The 15,063-nt window shown below is 39.5% G+C and overlaps 1 pseudogene; it reads right to left on the bottom strand.

Annotated features, from left to right (window-relative positions):
- Positions 1-3,028, bottom strand: part of LOC109991664 (NACHT, LRR and PYD domains-containing protein 12-like) — a 32,400-nt pseudogene extending 29,372 nt beyond the window's left edge.
- Between the last annotated feature and the right edge of the window lie 12,035 nt (positions 3,029-15,063).

The raw sequence follows: 15,063 nt of genomic DNA, 5'->3' as shown, positions 1-15,063 counted from the left end.
TCTCCTCTGTGCTGTTCAATAGAACTAAAAGCTTAATTGTTCATTTTGCATAGTTTCTTACTGTTGTTTCTAAAATCCTGAACGTTTAGACAAACAGAAGTAATATCTCTCTAGCGACAAACCTGGCTTACAATGGCTTCTTTTTCTGTCTCTCCTGCTCTACGTGTCAGATGTTAAGTTACTCCTCGTCCTCCTTTACTGATAATGATACATGTAAGAAATGTAGTTTGTTTTTAGCTTTGGAGGCGAGGGTGTCTAAAGAGATCGCACCACTGAGTCACAGCCATGATGAACCATCGTATGCAGCAGTAGTTAGCCAGCCACCTGTAGCTGGTTGACTTAGCTTAGCCTAGCTGGAAGTTATAATAAATCAATTATAGAGGTAGCCTACATTATAGATAATAAGTTTCTGTTAGTTGAAAATATGTTTTTAAGTCTCTGTGTGTTCTCTTCTCAGGACGTTGTAGTCTTTAGCTGTGAGCTTTGTTCAGGGTTAGTTTTGTTTCTTTCCTTTTTATTTCAGACGAGTTGTGTTAAGTTGCTACTGTCATAAACACCCCATTTCCTGACATGGATGTTTCACATTAAAAGCACTTCAACTTCAGATAGGCAGGGGACTTTTATTGTGAAGAACTTGTCGGAAGTAGAAAGTGTTTATCATCGAAGGAACGCAGCTTTAGCGGAGGTGCACTTAGCGGTGATACGGTCGGGAGTCAACTGTGACAACTGTTTACAGCCGCTCACTTTATCCCGAGTCACCACCACAGCCCCCTTCTTTTAGTTATCCTGGACTTAAGACAGCGAGGCATCACTTTAAACACACCTTTAACTGTGATGAAGATGCTAACCCGAGCTGCGGTCAGCTAAAGAGACACCGAGTCAAGTCGTTTCTGCCTGCAGTGGAGCACTGTGGTCTGAGCCTGCAGGACCAGCTGACTCTGCTCATAAAGTCAGCAAGACCAGGACCGGGACTCAATTGATGTTGTTTTCTGTCACAGATCCCTCTGTTAGCCTACGTTACTTTCATTACACACCACCGTGTGTGTTTAGGTAAAACAAACTCACTCAACGCTGCGCAAAACAACCACATTTAGCGGTTAGCAGATGTTTTTTTCTAACCCTTGTCAGCATCGATTACATCCTGTCCCTGCATCGATACATTAATCGTCTAGTCTGCATCGATTAAATGATTCAGCCTTAGATCTCATCCACTGTGACTGACACTGCTTCTGCTGAGAGAGTTACTACTCTATTGTCTATTTATGTTTCTTTATGTCTGTTTATGTCTCAGCTCGTGTTGTTGGGTTCTTGTGTTGCCTGGGTTCTCATGATGGTCGGGTTATATATGTCTGTTGGGTATTGTGCACTTTGGGTTCTTTTCTGTTGAATTGTATTTAATTATTTTTAGTATTTTGCATTTGTTATGTTCTTGCTGTTGTTTATGTTCTTCTGGGGCGGCTGTGGCTCAGTTGGTAAAGTCGCCGCCTCTTAACCGGAAGGTCGAGGGTTCAATCCCCAGCTGGGCAACATGTCCAATGTGTCCTTGGGCAAGACACTTAACCCTGAATTGCTCCCTCAGTGGTGGTGTATGAATGGGATTAGTTACTTCTGATGATACTACATAGCAACCACTACCATCAGTGTGTGAAAGGGTGTGAATGTGTAGGTGTTACATGTGGTGTGAAAGCGCTTTGAGTAGTCAGAAGACTAGAAAAGCGCTATATAAGCTCAAGTCCATTTACCATTCTGTGTTTGGTTTAGTTTGTTCTTGTTTTTGCTGTTTGTCAAAGCACTTTGTAAACCTGTGTTTTTAAAAGGTGCTATATAAATAAAGTTATTATTACTCATTCATAGCCGTAGAAGCATTTCAAATTGAGATAGAAAAATCCTAGAAACAAAGGTAGAAAGGTCAGGAGGTTCATGTGGGGCCGATAGTCTCTGAATTCATTTGAAAGCACACTGTTTCAACCTCATTGACAGCGCAGTGTGCCAGCTTCACTGTAGCTCAGCTCGCCCAACAGCAATCTCTCTCCCAACTATCGTAACAGATAATCCATTCATTTTCTTCAACAGAATTAAAATGACATCATCCATAGCAACAAGTTCACAGGACAGGATATAAATGTAGCATTAACTTATCATGCTTTTCTTGAGCATGTCAATTAAAATATTAAAAGTAGGGCTGTAAACGTTAATGTGTTAATCACAGTGAGATTAAGTCTGAAATGAATGAATGTTTTTTAATGACAGTAGCTGCAGTGATGGAAAAGAACAGTGAAGTAATATCCCTCCTGTGACATCAAACACTTTTTGTTGATATATTTATGGGCTTTTGTATGTCTTTATTTTAGAGATAGGAGAGAGAGTGGGGAATAACAAGTTGGGAGCAGCTATGATGTTTGAATGTAAAGGGTTTATATGAAACAGTTACAGTGTAAGGATCCTTCTTCTCTCCTGATATCTTCTCTTCTTTCTGTCACTCTGTTTCCTTGGAGGCCTCTGTGTTGGGTAGCACAAGTTCTTCAGACAGCTCATGTGTAACCTTGTAATAAATAAACTGATGTAGAGTGAGAAAGACTTTTTATGTTATTTTGTGTCGAGTGTCTAATAATTTATACTTTATTAATTCCGCAAGGGGAAATTCAGGTTTACACTTTCTAATGAACATGCTACACAAACCATGTGTAAAGAACTGATTAAGATACCGTGGGGGAAAAAACAGGATTTGTTTTGTGACCATGATCATCATTAAACTGAACAAACTAATCAATGTGTGGAAAATGTGGAAACCCTTGCCTGTCTACAAAGTATAAGACATCTTCCACCCCACACTCAGCTGCACGTCCACGAATTTAGCGTGCTTCATACAGGCCTCCTTCAGGGGGAGTTTGTTGATGCTGTACTCCACAGCCCTGATCAGAAACGCCAGTGCTGCCTGCTGGAATAGCTGCACCTCCTGAGGTGTGATGTCTCCTGTCTCTAGCCTCCAGGAGCCTGTTGAGGGTAGCTCTGGTGGTGAAGCCAACATTCAGCTTCTCTCCTATCAGAGAGAGAAAAGAAAGAGATAAAGCACATTAAGTACAGGTAGTTTAAACAATATCTATGGGTTTTACCCATACACTGTAAGATTTAATAAGTTGAGTTTACTTAATAAAATTATGGAAAATGTAAGCTTGTGATTTATAAGTTGAAATAACTTAATGATTTCGAGTGTGCAGTACTTTCACTAACTTAATTATTTTGAGTGTTACACTTTCACTAACTTAATTATTTTGAGTGCAATATGCTAACCTTTTTATTAAGAATACAATAATTATACCTTAAGTGTAAAACGTAATGGAACTTGTTTAAAACTTAAATTAACACAATCTTTAGACACATTGTAAAAACTGAAATAATCCCCTTAAAACATTGTACTGAACACTTTTTGGTAGATTCAGCTGCCAAAAAACATTTATTTTGTCAAGGGCCATCAATGAACAGCTACTAAATGTAGTATGTTAACTAACACTGTCACATTTTTTCTGTTGGAGGAACAAACAACATCTGCTAACATTAAAATTCTTGATTACACACAAAAAGACGTGTAAATTAAGGCGCCTGTGATTACATGTTCAAAAAGTCTTTTGAACCAGATAACTTAAGGTTAGAATTAATACTGAAAAAAAAAAATATAAATAATGTCAAGAAAAAAAATCAACTGTAATGTTGCTCCAAAACAAGGCATTTCTAAAAAACAGACACAAATGCGCAACCGTTGCTTCTGCCACTTCCTGACTGCAACCAACTGTGCAACATGCCATATAAAAGATACAAAATAGAAAATACTCATGAACCTGCATTTCAATGACTGTGTTTGCAAAAAATAGTGTGGTTATAGGGCTTTGTTCTCTACTATGTGTGTGTGTGTGTGTGTGTGTGTGTGTGTGTGTGTGTGTGTGTGTGCATCCATCCATCGTTGCCTATCCTCGTCTAACGCAGAAGGCAGTTTTTTAGAGTGATTAGTTTTGGAGGGAGAGCTTTTGTTCCCAAACCAAGCATCACTGACTGAATGAATTTCAGTGTATTTGCCATATATTTTGGGTAGTCTAAATGTAGTGCATATGTGAGCCCAAACAGTAGGCAAACTGCCAGCAGCAAGTCCTTAAAATCGTCCATGACAATACCGCCCTCAAGGACAATGGCAGTTGAGATTGGCTGAAGGTGCATGGCGCTTGGACTCTTCTGAGGATCATCTTCAGTGACAACAGTCAGTATGCCAACTGGGATGGACGCAAGGGCCTCATCACACATATCCTGCCAAGAGACACACATTATGCACAAAAAAGTAAATGATCTCTTTGTGATTAAAGAGGTTTACAACACAGTTCCTTCTATATTATGTACACTTGATCAAATAAGAGCAGACTTTCAATGCACTTCAATGCTGTGTTGTTTTTAATAGAATGAGCATTAGTGAGGTTCATGGAACCTGAAGTATAAAAATTTGTTTGCGAGCCATAGGAATCTCTTTTTATGAAAACCATTTGTTTTTTGTTTCTGAATTGTTACACTGTAGCCAAATAAATATGTGGTATCAATAAATTAAAGATTTGAAATTTACAACTGTGCGTATGTTTTACTCCAGACTCTTGCTCCTGGGATTTGAAATTAATTAAAGACTGAGGTTTAAATGGCAAGTTTAATATGTATTAAAATATTTACCTACATATACAAATAATGGAGAAATTGAAGGACGATTCACTACATAAAAGATTTTAAATTATACAGATAGAATCACCTTTGTTCTAGTTCTGTATTACCAATGGATATAATTTTTTGCTATAAATGCAGACCAAACTTCTAGGTAAGGTTGTCAATCTTCAATACTATAACACATGCTTTAAAAAGATACAATATGTGTTATTTTTACATTTGATAGTACAAAAAAGTGCCAAATAAAAGATAAATACAGTCAAATATGAAACCCAAAGCTACAGAGAGAGAGAAAGAGAGAGAGAGAAGAAAGAATGAAAGACAGAAAAAGTAGCTTTGATCAAATTAGACATTAAAGTGTTTAGTGACCCACATACAGGCTGGGAATCAAAAATAACAAATCTGTCCCCAGGGAGTCATTTTGTTATGCTGTGGTAAAAAAAGGTTTGTTTGATTGTAACTAGCATCAAATCGAAATGCAAAATTCTGACATTGTGACAATTCTACTTTGGTAAAAGTACTTACATAAGATGTCTTGTAGAATTCACTGGGGTCATCACCGACTACAATGGCAATTCCTTTGAGGACAACAGACCGCAGTGCAGTCACGTCTGGTGTCTAATGATACAGAGATAGAGAAGATCAATTTGTGGTTAAGGGATTCCACATTGACATAGTGCCTAAGTTGAAGAATTAAATTACTTACCACCAAGTTTGTGCTCTCCAACAATTCAGTAAGTTTATGTCCAATGGTTCCTTTTTTTGACTTTGACTTGAAGTTCAATAAAACGTGGGGTGTGCTGGTCCAATGTCTCGAAGAACTCTGCCTCAAGATTCTGATTGGTAATTCTATTAAACTCAGCAAATACCTGGGGAAAAAAATTAAAATGGGGATGGGGGAAGAGGAGGAGAAGGGGGGGACCAGTATATTTAGACTTCCTTTTGATTCAAAACAGTTGTGCAAACTAGCAACCAAATGACTTACAAGATGGAAAGACGATTACGGTGTAATTCTAGATTCTTTAAATATACTATTTTCAGGACACATCAGGATAGTGCATGTTTTACTGTTTAACCAAAGCAATGATATGTTTCAATAAATCCCAAATCTAAGAACAAGACTTTTTCAATCTGAAAATACTTTATATTAGAATTCATACAAATGTGCAGAGATCTCTGGCCTCAAATCTTTCATTTGTTGTGTAACAAATATTTAAAACTACAAGTGGTTTAACAAAAAGTGGCATTTGAATGGAACTTTGCAGTTTTACAGACATCCAATAGGTGGCACTGTCTCAAAACACAAGGGTCTGCAGACAGAATATTGAAACCTACAGGAAAGGTAGAGGGCACTATATACAGGGAGGAGTTTTATTCTCAGAAATTCTTCTTTTTGTTTGAGATTGGTTAAGTGTTTTCTAATTATATTGACCTAAATCAGATTCCATTTAGTTAAGCCTTAAAACGGTCATGCACTATCCAGGACAGAAGCAGTTACATACCTGTCTCTCTGTGAAAAGTGCTGGCCATCTTTCAACCATGATTTGTACAGCAGGCTCATTTTTAACAATCTCTCTCCTACGTAGTGGGAACGTTTGGTCCATCAAATGAGAGATGAGAGTGCCATTAGTTTTTTTTCTTAATTTCTTCTGCAAGAATATTTCGGCCATTTTCAAGGCTCACTTCATCAGGTAAATTCGGCAGATAATTTGCTTCACCCCTTTTTGGCCGTTTGATGTTCTTGCTTGATGATTCCCCCGCTGGGTTGCTTGTACTTTTTTACCGCCGTTAATTGTTACATCTTCGCATCCAGCTTTTCGGAGCTTTGTTCGAAAGTTTCCCATTTCAAATTTAAGACTGTTCTTCCAGCCATACCATCCCGGCTGAGGACCAGGCTCGGAAAGACAAGGGTGCTTGCTAGTCAGTGCCTGGGCAACACTGGTGAATTCCTTATCTGTAGGATATGCTTTAAAAGTGTACATTGTCTCTGCAAGTTTTTCCAGAGTGTCATGCTTCATATCTCTTGGGAGAGCCATACATGATCCATCTCTCATAAAGGCAAGATCTGCCTGTCTAAGTCTGTAGTCCACATCAATTGAGAAATTGGGAAAATGTCGAAAAAACTCTGGCCATTGTCTTCTCAATGATGGGGATGATCCAGCAGTGGACAGGATCTCTGTATCAGCTGTGCTGCTGTCGGTGTCCGATGTTGTGTGAGGTGACGACAGTGCTGTTAATTGGAGAGTCACTAGAGGAAGGATTTTCAGCGTAGCTTTTTCAGGCAAATCTTCTATTGCAGTCAAATTGCAGAGAGCATTATTGAAGTCTGCATCTTCATACTGCAGTTTAAAGTCGTACAGCAGCGACAGTTTATCTCTCAATATCCCTTTTAATTCTTCAATGGAATCCGGTCTCTTCCTTATATCATCTTCATCGATGACAACTCTCAGCAATAACTGGGCCATTCTGGTAACTTATCCTGAAAGAAGAGGAGACATTTGTGTGAGAGTCCAATATTTTATTGTTTACGTCACTCAGCATAATATGTACCGTTTGAGTGTAACAAGCTGTTTCCCTCTAACTCGGTAAAGTGACCGAGGAAACACATCATTCAGTTCAGACAACTGGGTAACTGAGAGGCCGGACAAATGGGTGCCACTGAGCTCGTAGACTCTTAGCTGTTCATCATACCATGAGGTCATAACTCTGCAGACAAAAACTATGTTGGTATTGATCACTACAATCTTTGCTATTTGTCTAAAATCTGGGAGTCCTGAGCAAGATCCAACTGAAATGACCATGTCAGCACTGTACTTAATGCCATCTATGCAGACAGAAGATGCTTCAAGTACTGTGTTCTGATGCCCATTCATTTGACAGAGACAGTTCTGCACATTTTCAGGAAATGAAGCAACAATCACAGATTTCACTTTATTCATTTCAACAGATGGCTTGAAAAAAGAGTTGGAAGCTAAATGGAAGGCTACCATTTTCTGGTGTCTGAGAGCTAAAGTAAGGGGCATGTTCTTGAAACTGGGAGCTTGTCGCACAACAGCTTTGAAAAACTTGTGTTTCCCCTCAAAACGCATTGTCCACACATCAGATAATGGGCCGAAAGTTTGAATTACTTGAGGGTAGTGCTCGATGTAGTGGTGCTTGGGCCGTAGTTTTTAATTCGGGAAAACTTTATGAAATAAATTCCTATGTTCCGCAATCTTGCAGTCAAGAAAGTAGACCGACTCCTCTGTTAAAGATTCAGACATTGACAATGCCACCACATCCTTTAAGTTCATTAAAACCTCCCAAGTTTCATCCTCATCAGGAATGTGATGACCAATCAGTAGAGGCAGAAGTCGGAGAAGTGTCCAATTTTCATGAGCATTTCCTTCGATCGTTCCCTTGGTAGTGAAGTTTTTTGTGATGAGCTGGGGTTGATTTGTTCTGTCCGAAAATGTATACGGAAACTGTTTAATAGCCACATTCAGGGTTTCCAGTGAAAAATATCCCTTTAATATCAGTGCCCTTAAGCTCAAGGCTATTTCAGCTGGAACTACACCCTCCAGAAGATCGTGCAAAAGATCTGGTGGGTAACCATCAACAACATGAAAATGATGCAAGCTTTTGGTAAGTGGGCAACCTCTTTTTACACCATATTGTTGAGCCATGGTAGAATCTTGCAATACATCTTGCACATGTCTGTCGTGATTTTCTTTTGTTCTTGGTTGAAATGAGCCTGTCCGTACCTCTTTGTGTTGTATGTCGTCCCGTGTGGCCATACAGAATCGACACAGCTGACTTACTGTGAAGCTTTCAAAGAATGGGCAGCCAAGTTGTCTGCAGCAACAAATAACACAGTGCCTTTGACACTGGCTCCTAGCTGTTCGACATAAACACCATGTTGCTCAAGAAAAACAAGGTCCTGAATAAGAGGGCGAATAATTTCACCATAACCACAGTCTTTGACATTGCTGACCTTGCAAAGCAGGGCAAGCTGAATGGAATGAAGACTAGAGCGATACTTAGGGTGCAGATTACCAAGTACCCAATAGATGGCACACAACTTGTGTTTGTTTCTGGAGGTTCCCAAGGGGTTGGCCACCTCAAAATCATCGATGTACAAAAAAAGAGCAATCCTGAACTCTTCTTCTGTCAAGAGAGAATTGTCTTTAAAGCGGGAACCATCCCTATAAGACTTGTATACCTGTGACAGATTTATCTCAGGTCACATGGCCTTGTCCAGTATGTCCCTATTGTTTAGCATGGCCTGTAGCATTTTGAGCAAGGGGACATACACAACTGAACTCTCGTTCAGTTCGTTCAGTGAACGAACTGAACGAGAGTTCCGACGTGAATCACTGAACGAACTGAACGAGAGTTCTGAGTGAATCACGCTCCGACGTGAATCACTGAACGAACTGAACGAGAGCTCCGACGTGAATCACTGAACGAACTGAACGAGAGCGCCGCCGACGTGAATCACTGAACGAACTGAGAGGGAGAGAGAGACTCAGAGCTCCCGTTCAGAATCAGTACACACAATCACTTTCACCATCCGTTTTTCATATTTTAGGTTTCACTACGCAAATAAAAGATGTACGCAAATAAATATTAGGTTGTTAATTATTTTTAATTAGATAAAATGAAAACAATAAAAAATAAAAGTGAGAAACATAAATTACAGTGCAATTAAAAAAAACTCAAAAGATAAAAAACAATAGGCTATCAAAAAGAAAATACAAAAAAGTAAATATAGACTAAAACTACAGTGCAAAAACAAATATTAAATAGACAAGGTAGAAACTATTTACAATGGTCTACATTTTAAAAATGTCACAAACAAAATATTAACTTAAATGTGCAATCACAAACAAAATAAACTGTAGTGCAAAACAAAGCTACATGCATATTTTCTGCTTGTAGCCTATATTAAGTTAAATTAATTGTCATTCATGATAATGTTTGCAAACTGAAAGCTTCATAACAACAAGCACATACATTTTCGCGACACCCAGCTTAATTGTTATTAATTAATGATCGTACAAATCATTGACTGACTGGTGAAAGTGATTGTGTGTACTGATTCTGAACTGAACGAGAGCTCCGCTCTTCCTCTCAGTTCGTTCAGTGATTCACGTCGGCGCTCTCGTTCAGTTCGTTCAGTGATTCACGTCGGAGCTCTCGTTCAGTTCGTTCAGTGATTCACGTCGGAGCTCTCGTTCAGTGATTCACGTCGGAGCTCTCGTTCAGTTCGTTCAGTGATTCACGTCGGCGCTCTCGTTCAGTTCGTTCAGTGAATGAACTGAACGAGAGCTCCGCCTCCTCTCTCTCCCTCTCAGTCAGACAGTCAGTGAGTGATTTGTGTACTGAACGTACTAAACAGAACGGTCGGGGAAAATAAATGTGATTGTTTTAGCAGCTTTCAGTTTGCAAACTGTAGCTTTATCCAACTAAATTCTCAGCTCATTGGTTTATTATTCACCACCGGCTGTTCTCAGTACGATCGCGAGCAGAACTAAACGTTCGGCCGTGTTTCAGTTTATTAAATTCTGATTCACAGACAGAGCTGCAGAGAAGTACTGAACGATTCGGTGAACGAATCATTTGAACAAATCACTTTACTGAACTGATTCTACTGATTCAGTACACTGAAAAGAACTGCTTTTCACATCACTAGCGCGGAGACACACCAACATGCACTGCTGCTGTGCACACGCGCACACTGGAGCGCCAGCCACCGCGCGCAGCTGTTTACTTTAAGTTTAACAGTTTATCCGTATTCTCCGTTCACTCTCACTGTGTCTGCAGCTAACTAAACGACACAGCCTGCTGTCTGAACTTCTCCACACACACTCTGTGAAATAGTGATGTGTCGGTCATGAACGATTCGTTCAAAACGAACGAATCATCTGGGTGAACGAACTGAACTGAATCACTTCCTGAAAAGAGTTGTTCATTTCTCAACTTTAGTTGTGCTCTCCTCTCTCCCTTCTCGTGTCTCTCTCTCTAGACCGTAAGAGTCGCTCAAAGCCCGCCCTCCCTCTCCTTTCATGTCAGTGATACATACTGACTGAAGCAACAGGACGGAGTCGGTCGGGAGCTCTGTGTCACTAAAGCCCGCCCCTACTTCTCCCTCTTATGTCTCCAAAATTGAGGAAGTAGCAAATATATTATTTAACATTTAGGTGTCGAGAAAATGTATGTGCTTTTTATAGCTGCTGTCAGTTTGCAAACGGCTTTTATATCCAACTTAATTTCACTCAGCTGACTGTTTTAACATCCACTAACAATCGTGTTTCAGTCAGTACAGTGTGTGTGTGTGTGACTGAGGCTGGCGACTCGCAGTCTCGCTCGTTCACGTTCAGTCAGTGTTTCGTTCACTGAACGAACTGAACGGGAGCTCCGACGTGAATCACTGAACGAACGAGAGTAAGAGCGGAGTTCTCGTTCAGTGAACGAACTGAACGAGAACTCCGCCTCCGAGACTCTCTCTCCCTATCAGTCAGTCAGTCAGTGAGTGATTTGTGTCCTGAACGTACTGAACAGAACGGTCGGGAAATTCTCAGCTCATTGGCTTATTATTCACCACCGGCTGTTCTCAGTACGATTGCGAGCAGAACTAAACGTTCGGCCGTGTTTCAGCTTATTAAATTCTGATTCACAGACAGAGCTGCGGAGAAGTACTGAACGATTCGGTGAACAAATCTTTTGAACGAATCACTTTACTGAACTGATTCTACTGATTCAGTACACTGAAAAGAACTGCTTTTCCCATCTGTGAAACAGCGTTATAAACTCTTTAGATATAGCGCTTGTAAATGCACGTTCCACTTTTCACTTCCATAACGTGCAGCAGGAGCAGTCAGAGATATACACACCTCCACGATACACAGTCTGTTTATATTAAGTGTTAAAATTGTCTAAGTTAAATAGAGATAAAAGCTTGTTTTAATGAACTGCCTGCTTTTCGCTCTCTACACCTGAGCAGGTTATTCACGAACTCCAAGAAACACACACCCGCACGCACTCACAAAATATAAGTTAGGTTAATTTTATAAATGCATTGATGTGCATCATTATCCGTTTAATATAAAACTACTGCTGTCACAGTTTTACACTTTCTAAAAGGCTATTACAGGGAGAGATAACTTATAGAAGCCCCTGTATGCAGGGAACAGCAACTGTGAAGAGAACGCCGTCATATTAAATCAGATTGGGAAATGTACACTTAAAAAGCAAACATATCTTTAATTGCGTTAGAAATAAACCAAAAATGTGGTAATTTAGTAATTACATCAATGCAAAGCTTCTCACATTCTTCATATATATGATGAATCACAATCAATTAGTCGCACAGCGTGTAATTTATGTTTTCCTGAGTACTTAAAAACACAGTTAAAAACAGACAGTTTGGTTATTTGCTTACCAAAGTTAAATTGATGCTTTCTCCTTCTCAACAGTCACAATCTTTGAAAACACGTGCTAGCTAGAAATGCACTCAACACGCAGTTGCGGAGTGATCTCTGTATTTCTGAATATTGAAGTAATGCTGTGACAGAGGGTGGCAGAAGAAGTAGATCCTTCAGAAAATGAAGGAACAAGACAAACAGTTAATTATAAAAACTGAGTATGGTGCCATGAGAAAAGTGGTCTCATATTTACATAACTTTAATTTTTATTTTTATATATAAAAATATATATTTTTTTATTTAAAATGTATTTATCCAGGAGAAACCTCATTGAGATTAAAAATCTCATTTACAAGAGTGTCCTGGCCAAGACGGTCAGCAGCACAACAAAAAGTTACAGACATAAACCACAGAGTATTTACAAAGACAGATGGACATCTCCTGAGTCACAGAGCACAAAGTCATCAGTCAAAGCATCTGAAAATTAAAATAACAACCAAAATGATTCCCACACTTAACTCCTAACTAATGATTATTAAACTAAACATTTTAGCTGCACGAGTTAAATACAAAACAAAACATCATATTTTGTGTTGTGCAGACAAAATATAATAATTTGTCACTTAAGCATTCCACCACTGAGAACAAAAACACTTAATTTCCTAGTACTTGATTTGTTCAATGTTTCAAATTCAAGTAAACTGAGTTTGGCAACTTTTTTGACCTAGAAGTACAAGTAACTTATTTATAATGAGTGTTATTAACAGGTTGATAAAAACTGAGTTAGGTCAACTCAATATTTCTAATTAAAACCAATGTTAGTATTTACAGTGTAGACTACATATACATTTTATGCCTTTTCCATCACATCAGAGATCTCACCCAACTCATAACAACAATCTTCACAAAAAGTGTATTTGTGGACAATGAGCATACAGGTTTATCTCCTTACGAGACTTGTAAGCATTACCTGGCAGTTGGTTTAGTGGGTCATTGTAGAGGATGTCATGGACTTGTCGGCCCTGTAGTGCTATCGGCTTCATGAACCTCGCACAAAGTTTCAAGATGATCTTCGTCATTTGCAAAATTGTAGTTCATAAAAGATTTCCATGTATTACTTGAAAAAGCACATATCATCCAATGAAAAAATAGGCAGACATACTGGGCAGCAGGATAGCCCAACCTTTCCATTTTACCTCTCCATGGAGCAGGAAGATGGACTTTTCTCTCTGGAGGAGAAGGTTCAGTGTGGAGAACAATGGTAGCGTTGCTTGGAAGATGAGGAGGTAGACTTCTGTCAGGGGGTTGGAAAATGCATCCACCAGCCTTCTAAACCTTGGTTGTTTCTCATCTGTAAATAAAAAAAAGGTTGTGCTCAAAAGTAAATATTTAGTCTCATGTAATGCACTTGTACTACTGTCAATTAAATAAGCAAACTACTTAAAGACTTAAAATAGCTAGTAAGTGGTGCATACTGCCGCAGAATTCGAGTAATACACCTCTCCAGGCTTAAAGGGATACTTCACCCATTGAAACATGAATCTGTATTGACATTGGGTCATATATGTAGAAATGTGAAATACATTTTGAAGTTGGTGCCTTCTTGGCCGAGAAAAGACAGGAAGTGTCTTTTTGGCTCATGTGGATGAAAGACACCAAATTCCAGAATGCACAGCACCGCAGGCCACTCCCACTAAGGTCCTCTAGTTCAGAATCAGAAATACTTTATTAATCCCAGAGGGAAATTCGATCGTTACAGTTTCTCCAAAATATACAGTATAGCAGTAGAAATATAGAAATAAAAACATTTACAGACATGTTTACTACAACACATAAGACCATTTCATCAACTGATTCAGAGATTTCTTCCAGAATTGATCTTGGAAATTCCTGGCAGAAAACAGACTCTATGTCTGTGTCCATAGGCAAACAGTGAGACACTACCGGTCCGCCCCAGCTCGAGCCGGCCCCGGCTCCTCGTCCTCACCACCGCCAACATGCAGGCCTTATGTCTCAGCCGCTGAGCTGGCAGCGACCAGCAATATAGAGAGGTTGCTGCCGACAGGCCGGTCTTCTGTCGCAGCAGCCAGCGGCGGCCCCGGTGGCTAGCGACGGTCAGCGGCCGCAGCAGCCAAAACACAAGACCAGCCTGTCGGCAGCAGCCATCTCGCCGCTATATTATATTTTTTCGCCATTATCAGATTTCTCCATAAAGCCTGTTAGCTTAGCTTCCAAGCAATATGGTGGATGTTAAGTTTCAATTCTGGGAGTGAGTTCCCACCCACTGATCTGTGATTGGTCTGTAGCTTCAGTGGTCGAAATTGTGAGGAACTAGCGTTGTAGTTTCACCCCGCTAACCGCAAAAGCTTCCAATGACACAAAATGACGATTTTTGCGTCACTGGAAGCTCCTTTTCAGACTCAGAAATACAAAGATTTCCCATCTCAGGGGAAAATGAGGGCGAGATGCACGACCATTCAAAAATACTATCAGGTTTCTAATGATACAAAGCTTAATGCAAATGTGTAGTATCCCTTTAAGGGTTTTTTAGGATGCTGAATCCTTTGCAAACATTTATTTTGCACCAAGACCACTCCTTGGTGGTTTCCCACTGTTTCCTTTGTTAGGGTGAAAATAAATGTTGTTTGTTGCATGTGAATTATAAAGTATCTTCATACGTTTATTTATAAATGAATTTGGGACGGTAACTACTTTTCATTCAGCTTCGACCAGATATCATACATTTGAAACCACAGGCAAAGTTCTTGAACAAAATTCATAACAATTGTGTGCTTATCCATCTCCTCTTTAACGTTTCGGAAACATCAGATCACCGTGGAGCAGTGTGACAATGATGCTAACACTTTGATTGTGAGAGCAGCAATGGCTGCTGCTACAGATGACTCTGTTGAGGTCAATCAAACATTATGTACCAATGTAACATGAATTTGGTGAAATTCAA

This window comes from Labrus bergylta, chromosome 15 (genome assembly GCF_963930695.1).
Source record: "Labrus bergylta chromosome 15, fLabBer1.1, whole genome shotgun sequence".
Taxonomy (NCBI): domain Eukaryota; kingdom Metazoa; phylum Chordata; class Actinopteri; order Labriformes; family Labridae; genus Labrus; species Labrus bergylta.
The sequence above is the reverse complement of the archived record's forward strand: the minus strand, read 5'-3'. Positions and strand labels throughout refer to the sequence as shown.